General features: G+C 59.0%; 1 long non-coding RNA gene across 1 annotated transcript in view; it reads left to right on the top strand.

Moving 5' to 3' along the window:
- Nucleotides 1-16117, top strand: part of LOC148138012 (uncharacterized) — a 213417-nt gene that overhangs the window by 32227 nt on the left and 165073 nt on the right. The window contains exon 2 of the long non-coding RNA XR_015754096.1: nucleotides 11319-11532. This is a non-coding gene — a long non-coding RNA (uncharacterized LOC148138012). The remainder of the gene's footprint in view (nucleotides 1-11318; nucleotides 11533-16117) is intronic.

Genomic DNA, 16117 nt, shown 5'->3' with positions numbered 1-16117 from the left:
CACCGCCCCCAGCCTGGCCATCACTGCCGTCCACACACCGCCCCCAGCCTGTCCCTCACCGCCGTCCACACACCGCCCCCAGCCTGACCCTCACTGCAATACACACACCGCCCACATCCTGACCATCACTGCCGTACACGCACCGCCCTCAGCCTGGCCCTCTCTGCCATCCACACACCGCCCTCAGCCTGACCCTCACTGCAATCCACACACCGCCCCCAGCCTGTCCCTCAGTGCAATCCACACACCGCCCCCAGCCTGTCCCTCACTGCAATCTACACAACGCCCCCAGCCTGGCCCTCACTGCAATCCACACACCGCCCCCAGCCTGGCCATCATTGCCATCCAAACACTGCGCCCAGCCTGATCCTCACTGCCATCCACACACACCCCCAGCCTGTCACTCACTGCAATCCACACACCGCCCCCAGCCAGGCCATCACTGCCGTCCACACACCACCTCCAGCCTGTCCCTCACTGCCGTACACACACCGCCCCCAGCCTGACCCTCACTGCAATCCACACCCCGCCCCCAACCTGACCATCACTGCCGTACACACACCACCCTCAGCCTGATCCTCACTGCCATCCACACACCGCCCTCAGCCTGACCCTCACTCCAATCCACACACCGCCCCCAGCCTGTCCCTCACTGCAATCCACACACTGCCCCCAACCTGTCCCTCACTGCAATCCACACACCGCCCCCAGCGTGGCCCTCACTGCAATCCACACACCGCCCGCAGCCTGGCCATCATTGCCGTACACACACTGCTCCCAGCCTTATCCTCACTGCCATCCACACACACACCCCCAGCCTGTCACTCACTGCAATCCACACACCGCCCCCAGCCTGGCCATCACTGCCGTCCTCACACCGCCTCCAGCCTGTCCCTCACCGCCACACACAGACCGCCCCCAGATTGACTCTCACTGCAATCCACACACCGCCCCCAACCTGACGATCACTGCCCTACACACACCACCCTCAGCCTGGCCCTCACTGCCATCTACACACCGACCTCAGCCTGACGCTCACTCCAATCCACACACCGCACCCAGCCTGACCCTCACCGGCGTCCACACACCGCCCTCAGCCTGACCCTCACCGCTGTCCACACACACCCCTAGCCTTGTCACTCACTGCAATCCATACACCGCCCCCAGCCTGGCTATCAGTGCCATCCACACACCGCCTCCAGCCTGTCCCTCACCGCCGTACACACACCGCCCCCAGCCTGACCCTCACTGCAATCCACACACCGCCCCCAACCTGACCATCACTGCCGTACACACACCACCCTCAGCGTGGCCCTCACTGCCATCCACACACCGCCCTCAGCCTGACCCTCACTCCAATTCACACACCACCCCCAGCCTGGCCATCACTGCTGTCCACACACCGCTCCCAGCCTTGCCATCACTGCCATCCACTCTCTGCACCCAGCCTGATCCTCACTGCCGTCCACACACCACCCCCAGCCTGTCCCTCACTGGAATCCACACACCACTCCCAACCTGACCATCACCGCCGTACACACACCTGCCTCACCCTGGCCCTCACTGCCATCCACACACCGCCCCCAGCCTGGCCATCACTGCTGTCCACACACCGCCCCCAGCATGTCTCTCACCGCCGTCCAGACACCGCCCCCAGCCTGGCCATCACTGCCATCCACACTCTGCACCCAGCCTGATCCTCACTGCCGTCCACACACCACCCACAGCCTGTCCCTCACTGCAATCCACACACCGCCCCCAACCTGACCATCACCACCGTACACACACCTCCCTCAGCCTGGACCTCACTGCCTTCCACAAACCGCCCCCAACCTGTCCCTCACTGCAATCCACACAACCCCCCAGCCTGGCCCTCACCGCCGTCCACACAGCGCCCCCAGACTGTCCCTCACTGCAATCCACACACTGCCCCCAGCTTGTCCCTCACTGCAATCCACACACCGCACCCAGCCTGGCCCTCACCGCAATCCACACAACGCCCAGCCTCTCCCTCACTGCAATCCACACACCGCCCTCAGCCTGACCCTCACCACCGTCCACACACGCTCCCCAACCTGGCCCTCACTGCAATTCACACACCGCCCCCAGCCTGGCCATCACTGCTGTCCACACACCGCCCCCAGCCTGTTCCTCACCGCCGTCCACACACCGCCCCCAGCCTGATCCTCACTGCAATCCATACACCGCCCCCAGCCTGACCCACACTGCCAACCACACACCGCCCCCAGCCTCGCCCTCACTGCAATCCACATACCGCCAACAGTCTGACCCTCACTGCCGTCCACACACCGCCCCAGCCTGTCCCTCACTGCCGTCCACACACAACCCCCAGTTGGCCCTCACTGCCGTCCACACACCGCCCCGAGCCTGTCCCTCACTGCCGTCCACACACCGCACCCAGCCTGGCCCTCACTGCCGTCCACATATCACCCCCAGCCTGACCGTCACCGACGCCCATGCACCGCACCCAGCCTACCGCTCTCCACTGCCCGACGTCACCCTCACCTCAGTCCAACAATAACACCAGCCTGACCCTCAATGCCAACAGCGTGACCCTCACTGCCGCCCACTCACTGCCCCCCACTCACTGCCCACAAACTGACCCTCACCGTCATTAAACATCCCCTCCAGCCTGACCCTCGCCACCATCCACACACCGAACCCAGCCTGACCCTCACCAACATCCATGCACCGCATCCAGCCTCACATTCATTGTCGTTCACGCACCTCCAACTGACGCTCACCATCATCCACACACCACCTCCAGCCTGACCCGCCCCGACGTCCATGCACCGCACCCAGCCTGACCCTCACCATTGTCCACACACCGTCCCCAGCCTGACCCTCATCAACGTACATGCACCGCATCCAGCTTGACTCTCACCACCGTCCACACACTACCCCCAGCCTCACCCTCACCAATGTCCATGCACCGCATTCAGCCTCACATTCACCACCTTCAACACGCTGACCCCAGCCTGACCCTCACCACTGTCCACACACCGCCCCCAGCCTGACTATCACCGCGTCCACCCGCCACCCCCAGCCTGATCCTCACCGCTGTCCACACATCACCCCCAGCCTGACCCTAACCGCCCCCAGGCTGACTTCCAACACCGTCCAACACCGCCCCCAGCCTGACCCACACCGACCCCATCCTGACGCCCAACACTGTCTCACACCACCCCCAGCCTGACCCTCATCGCCCCCAGGTTGACTTCCAACACCGTCCAACACCGCCCCCACCTGACCCTCACCTCCCCCAGCCTGACTCCCAACACCGTCTCACACCGCCCCAACCTGACCCTCACCGCCCCCAGCCTGACTCTCAATACCATCCAACACCGCCCCCAACCTGACCCAGACCGCCCCCAGCCTGACTCCCAACACCGTCTCACACCGCCCACAACCTGACCCTCACCGCCCCCAGCCTGACTCCCAACACCATCTCACACCGCCCCCAACCTGACCCTCACCGCCCCCAGCCTGACCCCCAACACCGTCTCACACCGTCCCCAACCTGACCCTCATCGCCCCCAACCTGACTCCCAATACCATGCAACATCGCTCCCAACCTTACCAAAACTGACCCCAGCCTGACTGCCAACACCGGCCAACACCGCCCCAACCTGACCCACAATGCCCCCACCCTAACTCTCAATACCGTTCAACACCACCCCCAGCCTGACCCTCACCGACGTCCACACTCCGACCCCAGCCTCACCCTCACCTCAGTCCAACAATATCACCAGCCTGACGCTCACTGCCAACAGCGTGACTCTCACTCCCGCCCACTCACTGTCCACATTAAACATCCTCTCCAGCCTGACCCTCACCACCGTCCACACACCGATCCCAGCCTGACCCTCACCAACGTCCATGCACCGCATCTAGCCTGACCCTCACCACGGTCCACACACTACCCCCAGCCTGACCCTCACCAATGTCCATGCACCACATCTTGCCTCACATTCACCTCCGTCAACACACTGACCCCAGCCTGTCCCTCACCACCGTCCACATACCGCCCCCAGCCTGACACCCATGGTCCACACACCACCCCCAGCCTGACCCTCACCACCATCCACACTCCTGCCCCAGCCTCACCCTCACCTCAGCCCAACAATATCACCAGCCTGACCCTCTCTGCCCACAGCATGACACTCATTATCGTTCACGATCCTCCCACCGACTGACGCTCACCATCGTCCACACACCACCCCAGCCTGACCCTCATCGACGTCCATGCACCGCCCCCAGCCTGACCCTCACCACTGTCCAAACACCGCCCCCAGCCTGACCATCACAGCCGTCCACACGCCACCCCAGCCTGACCCTCACCAATGTCCATGCACCGCACCCAGCCTGACACTCAATGACATCCACATAACGCCCCCAGCCTGACACACAATGCCGTCCACACACCTCCCCCAGCCTGACCCTCACCAACATCCATGCACCGCACCAGCCTGTCCCTCACCACCGTCCACACACCACCCCCAGCCTGACCCTCACCGATGTACGTGCACCGCAACCAGCCTGACCCTCTCCATTGTCCACACACCGCCCCCAGCCTGATCCTCACCGTCATCCACACACCGCCCCCAGCCCGACCCTCACCGCCCCCAGACTGACTTCCAACACCGTCCAACACCGCCCCCAACCTGACCCACACCGAACCCAGCCTGACCCTCACTGCCGTCCACACGTGGCCTTCAGCCTGAACCTCAACACTGTCCACACTCCGCACCCAACCTGTCCCTCACTGCCCACAGCCTGACTCCCAACACTGTCTCACACCGCCCCCAATCTGACCTTCACCACCCCCAACCTGACTCCCAACACCATCCAATACCGCCGGCAAACAACCTAGACCGACCCCAGCCTGACTCCCAATACCTTCCAACACTGCCCCCAACCTGACCCTCACCGCCCCCAGCCTGACTCCCAATACCTTCCAACACTGCTCCCAACCTGACCCACACCGCCCCCAGCAGGACTCCCAATACTATCCAACACCACCCCCAACCTGACCCTTACTGCCCCCAGGCTGACTCCCAATATCATCCAACACCGCCCCCAACCTGACCCACACCGCCCCTCGCCTGACTCCCAACACAGTCCAACACCGCCCCCAATCTGACCCTCACCGCCCCCAGCTTGGCTCCCAATACCGTCCAACACCACCCCCAAACTGACCCTCACCACCCCCAGCCTGACTCCCAACACCGTCCAACACCACCCCCAACCTGACCCACACCGACCCCAGCCTGACTCCCAACACCGTCCAACACCGCCCCCAACCTAACCTTCACTGCCCCCAGCCTGACTCCAAACACTGTCCAACACCGCCCCCAACCTGACCCTCACCACCGTCCAACACCGCCCCAACCTGACTCACACCGACCCCAGCCTGACTCCCAACACCGTCCAACACCGCCCCCAACCTGACCCTCACCGCCCTCCGCCTGACTCCTAACACCGTCCAACACCATCCACAACCTGACCCACACCGACCCCAGCCTGACTCCCAACACCGTCCAACACCATCCCCAAACTGACCCTCACCGCCCCCAGCCTGACCCTCACCAGCGTCCAAAACCGCCCCCAACCTGTCCCTCACCGCCTCCAGCCTAACTCTCACCGCCGTCCAACACTGCCCTCAGCCTGAACCTCACCGCTGTCCACACACCACCCCCAGCCTGATCCTCACCATCATTAAACACCACTCCCAGACTGACTCTCACCACAGTCCTCACATGGCCCTCAGTCGGAACCACAACGCTGTCCACACACCGCCCCCAGCCTGACCCTCTCCATTGTCCACACACCGCCCCCAGCCTGATCCTCACCGCCATCCACACACCGCCCCCAGCCCGACCCTCACCGCCCCCAGACTGACTTCCAACACCGTCCAACACCGCCCCCAACCTGACCCACACCGAACCCAGCCTGACCCTCACTGCCGTCCACACGTGGTCTTCAGCCTGAACCTCAACACTGTCCACACTCCGCACCCAACCTGTCCCTCACTGCCCACAGCCTGACTCCCAACACTGTCTCACACCGCCCCCAATCTGACCTTCACCACCCCCAACCTGACTCCCAACACCATCCAATACCGCCGCCAAACAACCTAGACCGACCCCAGCCTGACTCCCAATACCTTCCAACACTGCCCCCAACCTGACCCTCACCGCCCCCAGCCTGACTCCCAATACCTTCCAACACTGCTCCCAACCTGACCCACACCGCCCCCAGCCTGACTCCCAATACTATCCAACACCACCCCCAACCTGACCCTTACTGCCCCCAGGCTGACTCCCAATACCATCCAACACCGCCCCCAACCTGACCCACACCGCCCCTCGCCTGACTCTCAACACAGTCCAACACCGCCCCCAATCTGACCCTCACCGCCCCCAGCTTGGCTCCCAATACCGTCCAACACCACCCCCAAACTGACCCTCACCACCCCCAGCCTGACTCCCAACACCGTCCAACACCACCCCCAACCTGACCCACACCGACCCCAGCCTGACTCCCAACACCGTCCAACACCGCCCCCAACCTAACCTTCACTGCCCCCAGCCTGACTCCAAACACTGTCCAACACCGCCCCCAACCTGACCCTCACCACCGTCCAACACCGCCCCAACCTGACTCACACCGACCCCAGCCTGACTCCCAACACCGTCCAACACCGCCCCCAACCTGACCCTCACCGCCCTCCGCCTGACTCCTAACACCGTCCAACACCATCCACAACCTGACCCACACCGACCCCAGCCTGACTCCCAACACCGTCCAACACCATCCCCAAACTGACCCTCACCGCCCCCAGCCTGACCCTCACCAGCGTCCAAAACCGCCCCCAACCTGTCCCTCACCGCCTCCAGCCTAACTCTCACCGCCGTCCAACACTGCACTCAGCCTGACCCTCACCGCTGTCCACACACCACCCCCAGCCTGATCCTCACCATCATTAAACACCACTCCCAGACTGACTCTCACCACAGTCCTCACATGGCCCTCAGTCTGAACCACAACGCTGTCCACACACCGCCCCCAGCCTGACCCTCACCACCGTCCAACACCACCCATAGCCTGACCCTCACCACCGTCCAACACCGTCCCCAGCCTGACCCTCACCGCCCCCAGCCTGACCCTCACCAACGTCCAACACCGTCCCCAGCCTGACACTCACCACCCCCAGCCTGACTCTCAACACCGTCCAACACCGCCCCCAATCTGACCCATACCACCCACAGCCTGACCCTCACCGCCATCCAGACACCGCCCCCAGCCTGACCCTCACCACCCAACCCACACTCCGCCCCAGCCTGACACTCACTGCCGTCCTCACAATGCTCCCAGCCTGTCCCTCACCGCTGCCCACACGCCGCCCCCAGCCTGACTTTCACTGCCACCAACACACCACGACCAAGCCTGAGCCTCACCATCGTTCAACACCGCCCCAAGCCTGACCCACACCGCTGTTCAACATCGGTCCCAGCATGACACTCACCGCCATCAACACATTGCCACTAGCCTGACCCTCACCGACATTCACACACCGCCCTCAGCCTGACCCCCACTGCCATCCACACACCACCCCTAATCTGACTCTCACTGCCGTCCACACAACGCCCCCAGTGTGATGCTCACCGAGGTCCATGTTCCGCACAGAGCCAGATCCTCACCACTGTCCACACACCACCCCCAGCATGAACCTCAACACTATCCACACACCGTCCCCAGCCTGACCCTTACCAACGTCCATGCACCGTCCCCAGCCTGACCCATACCAACATCCTACAACATTTGCAGCTTGACCCTCGCCACCCACAGTGTGACACTCACTGTTGCCCACGCACCGCTCACAGCCTGACCCTCACCACCATGCAACAACTCCCCAGCCTGACCCTCACCCCCGTCCACACACTGCCCTGAGCCTGACCCTCACCGCCTCCAGCCTGACTTGCAACACCGTCCAACACCGCCCCCAGCCTGACCCTCACTGCTGTCCACACACTGCACCCAGCCTGACCCTCACCGTCCCCAGCCTGACTCCCAATATCGTCTATCACCGCCCGCAACCTGACGCACACCGACCCCAGACCTGACCCTCACCACCGCTAAAAGTCGTCTCCAGCCTGACCCTCACCGCTGTTCACACGCCATCCCCAGCCTAATCCTCACCGCCATGCACACACTGCTCCCAGCCAGACCCTCACCACCATCCACACACCGCCCCCAGCCTGACCCTCAACAACATCCATGCACCGCACCCAGCCTGACCCTCACCGCCATCCTCACACCGCCCCCAGTCTGACCCTCACCGCCATCCACACACCACTCCCAGACTGACCCTCACCACTGTCCACAGACCGCCCCCAGCCTGACCCTCATCAACATCCATGCACCGCACACAGCCAGACCCTCACCACTGTCCACACATCGCCCCAGCCATACCCTCACCGCCCTCAACACACCGCCCCTAGCCTGACACTCACTGCTGTCCACACACCGCTCCCAGCCAGACCCTCACCGCCGTGCACACACCGCCCCCAGCCTGACCCTCACCGCCATCCACGCACCACCTCCAGACTGACCCTCACCACCATCCACACACCGCCCCCACCCTGACCCTCACCGCCATCCACACACCACTCCCAGACTGACCCTCACCGCCATCCACACACCACTCCCAGACTGACCCTCACCACTGTCCACAGACCGCCCCCAGCCTGACCCTCATCAACATCCATGCACCGCACCCAGCCAGACCCTCACCACTGTCCACACATCGCCCCCCTGCCTTACCCTCACCGCCCTCAACACACTGCCCCTAGCCTGACACTCACTGCTGTCCACACACCGCCCCCAGCCTGACCCTCACCACCGTCCAACACCGCCCACAGACTGACCTCACCCCCATCCAACACTGCCCCCAGCCTGGCTCTCACCACCGTCCACACACCGCCCCCAGCCTGACACTCACATCCGTACACACACCGCCCCCAGCCTGACACTCACCACCGTCCACACACTGTCCCCAGCCTGACCATGAACTGCCGTTCACACACTGCCCGGAGCCTGACCCTCACCATCGAACAACACCTCAAGCCTGACCCTCACCGCCATACATAAACCGCCCCGAACTTGACCCTCACCGATTACCACTCACCAACCAAGCCTGAAACCCAACACTGTCCAAACCCCCCTCCAACCGGACCCACATCGCCCCCAGCCTGTATTGCAACACCGTCCAACACTGCCCCCAAACTGACCCTCACCGTCCCCAACATGACTCCCAACACCATCCAACATCGCCCCCAACGTGACCCACACCGCACCCAGCCTGACTCCCAACAACGTCCAACACCGCCCTCAACCTGATCCACATCTCCCCCAGCCTGACCCTCACCGCCGTCCAAACACTGCCCCCATGCTGACCCTCGCCTCCGTCTTCACACTGCCCCCAGCCTGACCCTCACTGCTGTCCACACACGGCCCTCAGCATGACCTTCACTACCGTCCACACACCACCCTCAGCCTGACCCTCAACACTGTCCACACACCGCCCCCAGCCTGACCCTCACCACTGTTCACACATCACCCCAGCCAGACCCTCACCGCCATCCACACGCTGCCCTCAGCCTGACCCTCACCTCCGTTTTCACACCGCCCAGCCTGACCCTCACTGCCACCCACACACCGCCCCAGTCTGACCCTCACTGCCGCCCACACACCGCCCCCAGCCTGACCCTCACTGCCATCCACACTCCATCCCCAACCTGATTTCACCACCTTCCACACACTGCGCCAAGCCTGACTCTCACCGCCGTCCAACACCGCCCCCAAGCTGACCCTCAGAGCCGCCTCCAACCCAGTCCAACACCTCACCTCGACCTCCAACCTAGGGCTTATCTAACAAAGAGAGGTTGACTGATTTCGGACTTTTGTCTTTGGGAAAAAGAAGGAAGAGAGGGGACCTAATTGAGGTGTACAAGATAATGAGAGGCATAGATAGAGTCGACAGCCAGATACTTGTTTTTAACCAGGGCAGAAATTGTTAACACGAGGTGTCATATTTTTAAGCTGTTTGGCGGAACATATAGAGGGGATGTCAGTGGCGGGTTCCTTACGCAGAGAGTTGTGAGAGCTTGGAATGCGTTGTCAGCTGCAGTTGTGAAAGTGATGCCATTGAGAATATTTAAGAGACTACTGAATATGCATATGGTCACAGAAATTTGAGTGTTCGTTTGAAGGGCCTGTTCTGTGCTGTACTGTTCTATGTTATTTGTCCTATGTTCTGTGTTCGATGAAGTGCATCTGTACCTTTCGACCATCTGCAACCTGTACTGACAGTGACTGCTCCCTCACTACCTTAGAAACCATCCCCTCAGTATGTTTATCCCCAAAACACCTCGACAGAACATTCATGCCCTAAATACCTCAGAAAGCAAACCTGTTGCCCCCTTGGACCATGTTCATCCCCAAACTTGTTCTCACTGTGATGATCCACTGCCACCCCTAAGATTCGAGCCCAGGGCCCAGAACATTACTTGGGTCACTGGATTGATCATACAATCCCTAAGATGTGGATGCAGGTCATTCGGCCTATCAGGTTCACACTGACCCTCGGCAGAGCATCCCACACTACCCCACTCTATCCCTGGATCCCTTCATTTTCTCTCGCTAACCCACGCAGCCTGCACATCTTTGGACAGTGAGAGGGAACTGGAGCACCCGGAGGCTGACACGGGGAGAATGTGCCAACTCCACACAGACAGTCGCCCAAGGCTGGAATCGAACCCGGGTGGGGTGAGGCAACACTGAGCCCCCGTGACAATCCCACCATCTCCTCCCCGTTGATGACCGTTTGATGTTTGTATCCGGGGAGTATCGAACCTGTCTCGCGTTTATTTACAAAAGATTAGGGTAAAGGGCAATGCCTCCAAAAGCTCAAGATGCTTGGTTCCCCTCGAAAAAATATTTATATCAATTTCAAAAAGAGACTTTATTCACAAAAATAACTTTACGTACAAACATAGTCACTCAAGTTCGTCTCGGGTACAGTCTTTACAACAAGTCTTTGCCATGACATATATCCTCCCCTTGGCTGATTAACTGAAATGTTAGCTCTGAGCTATTCCTTCTGAATTAACATCACAAAGTTACATTGAGAAGGATCTTTGTGAAGTGCCTGTGTTCTGTATCTGTTCTCCCATGTACCCTGCCCTCCGAATACAATACCTTACAAAGCCTTAAACCTGTTTGTCAACTTGCAGCAGAAGCAGCCTCAGGGCATTGAACACAGACTGACTTACTCAGTGACGCTTGGATCAGGTCAAATTCTCAAGCAAACAGATGGCTGGGGATATTCAGCAGTATTCAGAAGATAGCAACGGTGAAGAGAGAGAGGAACAATTCACATTTCAAGTGACCCTTCCTCAAAACGGTCTGCTCTGAAGGAACTTTCCCGCAGAAATCACTGATTGAAAGGTGAACTCTCTCTCTGTCTCTTTCTCCCTCCCCCTTCAGAGGTGTTGCCGAACATGCTGAATTTCTTCTGCAATCTCTATATTGATGGTTCAGGTCTCCAGCGCGTCCGTACAGATTGATTTTATTGTTGAATTCTCAAGCTTGCTCTATTAAAGGGATTGAATCCCTCTGCTACAAAGGGGGGTCAGTTACCACAGCTAACAGGTTTGTGATGCCAACATTGTTGGCTCAATCTCTATCATGTCTGAAATTACCATGAAGGCCCCAGCTTCTCAACATCGCCCCTCAACTAAGGTGTGTGACCCACCAGGCCTCTCTCTTTGACAAGACAGCAGCTCTTGGGTCCTCCTGGTCTATACTAACTTCCCAACTTTAAAAGGGCACTCCAGTAAGAGAGCTCTTTACATGGTTCAGGTCAAAATCCTGGAGCTACCTCCCTTACATCACTGGGAGACACCCAAGGACTGCAGCAGGAGAGTACAGCTCACCCCCACCTTCCAGGCAACTATTAGAGAGTGTGGGAATCACGTACAAGCCATATGTGAAAATAAGTTTTATAACAGGGTCACGGTGGATGGTCACTAAGACTGTTTCATTACCTGTATTGAAATCAGCGTAATGAAGAAGCAAAGGGTGGGTTGAAAATGACAATGATAGCCTTTCGTATGTTGGTGTTTATTAGAGTTTGTATCGACAGTATGAATGTTTGAGCACTTATTCAAGGGCATGCAGGTAGCTGCCAGAGGAAGTGATGGGGGCTGGTACAATTGTGACATTTAAAAGGCATCAGGATGAGGAAGTGAATAGGAAGGGTTTAGAGGGATAACAGCCAAGTGCTAGCAACTGGAATGAAGTGAGATGAGAATATCTGGTTGGTATGGACGAGTTGGACAGGAGGGGCTGGTTCCAAGCTGTGCATTTCTGTGACTGAGTGCCTCTGAATAGTCTATAACAGAGAGTTTCAGACAGGGTTTGGTTTGTGTGTCTCTCTCATGCTTCCTCAGAATCTGCAAAACCCATGTCTCCAAATTTCCAGAAGACTCTATGAAATAGATAAAAAGAGGGTCAGTGCAGAGGGAGTGCAGCAATGTCAGAGGGTCAGTGCTGAGGGAGTGCTGCACTGTCAGAGGGTCAGTACTGAGGGAGTGCTGCACTGTCAGAGGGTCAGTACTGAGGGAGTGCTGCACTGTCAGAAGGAGAGTACTGAGGAAGTGCTGCACTGTCAGAGGGTCAGTGCTGAGGGAGTGCTGCACTGTCAGAGGGTCAGTACTGAGGGAGTGTCACACTGTCAGAGGGTCATTGCTGAGGGAGTGCTGCACTGTCAGACGGTCAGTACTGAGGGAGTGCTGCACTGTCAGAGGGTCAGTGCTGAGGGAGTGTCACACTGTCAGAGAGTCAACACTGAGGGAGTGCTGCACTGTCGGAGGGTCAGTACTGAGGGAGTGCTGCACTGTCGGAGGGTCAGTACTGAGGGAGTGCTGCACTGTCAAAGGGTCAGTACTGAGGGAGTGCTGCACTGTCGGAGGGTCAACACTGAGGGAGTGCTGCACTGTCAGAGTGTCAGTACTGAGGGTGTGCCACACTCTCAGATGAGAAAGTGAGGTCTGCTGATGCTGGAGATCAGAGATGGAAATGTGTTGCTGGAAAAGCGCATCAGGTCAGGCAGCATCTCGGGAACAGGAGAATCGACGTTTCGGGCATTAGCCCTTCTTCAGGAATGAGGAAAGTTGGTCCAGCAGGCTAAGATAAAAGATAGGGAGGAGCGACTTGGGGGAGGGGCGTCGGAAATGTGATAGGTGGAAAGAGGTCAAGGTGAGGGTGATAGGTCAGACTGGGGTGGGGGCGGAGAGGTCGGGAAGAAGATTGCAGGTTAGGAAGGCGGTGCTGAATTTGATGGATTTGACTGAGACAGGCTGGGGGGAGGGGAAATGAGGAAACTTGTGAAATCCGAGTTCATCCCTTGTGGTTGGAGGGTTCCTAGCCGGAAGATGAGGCGTTCTTCCTCCAACCGTCGTTTCGCTGTGGTCTGACGATGGAGGAGTCCAAAGACCTGCATATCCTTGGTGGAGTGGGAGGGGGAATTGAAATGTTGAGCTACAGGGTGGTTGGGTTGGTTGGTCCGGGTGTCCCAGAGGTGTTCCCTGAAACGCTCCACAAGTAGGCGGCCCGTTTCCCCAATATAGAGGAGGCCACATCGGGTGCAAAGGATGCAATAGATGATATGTGTGGAGGTACAGGTGAATCTGTGGCGGATATGGAAGTTTCCTTTGGGGCCTTGGAGGGAGGTGAGGGGGGAGGTGTGGGCGCAAGTCTTGCACCTCCTGCGGTTGCAGGGGAACGTGCCGGGAGTGGAGGTTGGGTTGGTGGGGGGTGTGGATCTGACGAGGGAGTCACGGAGGGAGTGGTCTTTACGGAATGCTGATAGGGGAGGGGAGGGAAATATATCCTTGGTGGTGAGGTCCGTTTGGAGGTGGCGGAAATGGCGGCGGATGATGCGCTGTACATGGAGGTTAGTGGGGTGGTAGGTGAGGACCAGTGAGGTTCTGTCCTGGTGGCGGTTGGAGGGGCGGGGTTCAAGGGCGGAGGATCGGGAAGTGGAAGCGATGCGGTGGAGGGCATCGTCGACGACGTCGGGGGGGGGGGGGGGAAATTGCGGTCCTTGAAGAAGGAAGCCATCTGGGATGTGCGTGTTTGGAACTGGTCCTCCTGGGAGCAGATGCGGCGGAGTCGAAGGAATTGGGAGAATGGGATGGCGTTTTTACAGGGGGCAGGATGGGAGGAGGTGTAGTCCAGGTAGCTGTGGGAGTCGGTTGGTTTGTAGTAGATTCCGTGTTGACATTCTCCCAATTCCTTCGACTCCGCCGCATCTGCTCCCAGGAGGACCAGTTCCAAAAACGCACATCCCAGATGGCCTCCTTCTTCAAGGACCGCAATTTCCCCCCGACGTGGTCGACGATGCCCTCCACCGCATCTCTTCCACTTCCCGATCCTCCGCCCTTGAACCCCGCCCCTCCAACCGCCACCAGGACAGAACCCCACTGGTCCTCACCTACCACCCCACTAACCTCCATGTACAGCGCATCATCCGCCGCCATTTCCGCCACCTCCAAACGGACCCCACCACCAAGGATATATTTCCCTCCCCTCCCCTATCAGCATTCCGTAAAGACCACTCCCTCCGTGACTCCCTCGTCAGATCCACACCCCCCACCAACCCAACCTCCACTCCCGGCACCTTCACCTGCAACCGCAGGAGGTGCAAGACCTGCGCCCACACCTCCCCCCTCACCTCCCTCCAAGGCCCCAAAGGAAACTTCCATATCCGCCACAGATTCACCTGTACCTCCACACATATCATCTATTGCATCCTGCACCCGATGTGGCCTCCTCTATATTGGGGAGACGGGCCACCTACTTGTGGAGCGTTTCAGGGAACACCTCTGGGACACCCGGACCAACCAACCCTACCACCCTGTAGCTCAACGTTTCAATTCCCCCTCCCACTCCACCAAGGAAATGCAGGTCTTTGGACTCCTCCATCGTCAGACCACAGCGAAACGACGGTTGGAGGAAGAACGCCTCATCTTCCGGCTCGGAACCGTCCAACCACAAGGGATGAACTCGGATTTCACCAGTTTCCTCATTTCCCCTCCCCCCAGCCTGTCTCAGTCAAATCCATCAAATTCAGCACCGCCTTCCTGACCTGCAATCTTCTTCCCGACCTCTCCGCCCCCACCCCAGTCTGACCTATCACCCTCACCTTGACCTCTTTCCCCCTATCACATTTCCGACGCCCCTCCCCCAAGTCCCTCCTCCCTATCTTTTATCTTAGCCTGCTGGATCAACTTTCCTCATTCCTGAAGAAGGGCTAATGCCCGAAACGTCGATTCTCCTGTTCCCTAGATGCTGCCTGACCTGCTGCGCTTTTCCAGCAACACATTTCCATCTCACACTCTCAGATGGTCCGTTCTGAGGGAGTGCCACATTGTTAGAGGGACAGTACTGAGGGAGTGCTGCCCTGTCAGAGGGTCAGTACTGAGTGAGCACCACACTATCAGAGGTTCAGTCCAGATGGCGAGCCTCACTATCAGAGGATCTGCACTGAGAGAGCACTGCACCACCAGAGGGTCAGTACTGAGGGAGTGTCTAATTGACAGAGGGTCAGTACTGAGGGAATGCTGCACTGTCAGAGGGTCAGTACTGAGGGATCACTGCACTGTCAGAGGTTCAGGACTGAGGGAGTGTCGCACAGTCAGAGGGTCAGTACTGAGGGATTGCTACACTGTCAGACGGTCAGTACTGAGGGAGTGCAGAACTGTCAGAGGGTCAGTACTAAGGGAGTGCTGGACTGTCAGAGGGTCAGTACTGAAGGATCACTGCGCTGTCAGAGGGTCAGTACTGAGGGAATGCCGCACTGTCAGAGGGTCAGTACTCACGGATTGCTGCACTGTCAGAGTGTCAGTACTGAGGAAGTGCTGCACTGTCAGAGGGTCAGTACTGAGGCACTGCTGCACTGTCAGAGCGTCAGTTATGATGGAGTGCTGCACTGTCAGTGGATCAGTACTGAGGGAGTGCTGCACTGTCT

This window comes from Chiloscyllium plagiosum, unplaced genomic scaffold (genome assembly GCF_037043375.1).
Source record: "Chiloscyllium plagiosum isolate Xiang-an unplaced genomic scaffold, Cpla_swu_hap1 HiC_scaffold_42, whole genome shotgun sequence".
Classification (NCBI taxonomy): Eukaryota; Metazoa; Chordata; class Chondrichthyes; order Orectolobiformes; family Hemiscylliidae; genus Chiloscyllium; species Chiloscyllium plagiosum.
Note: the sequence above shows the minus strand (reverse complement) of the source record. Positions and strands in the feature narration are given on the sequence as shown.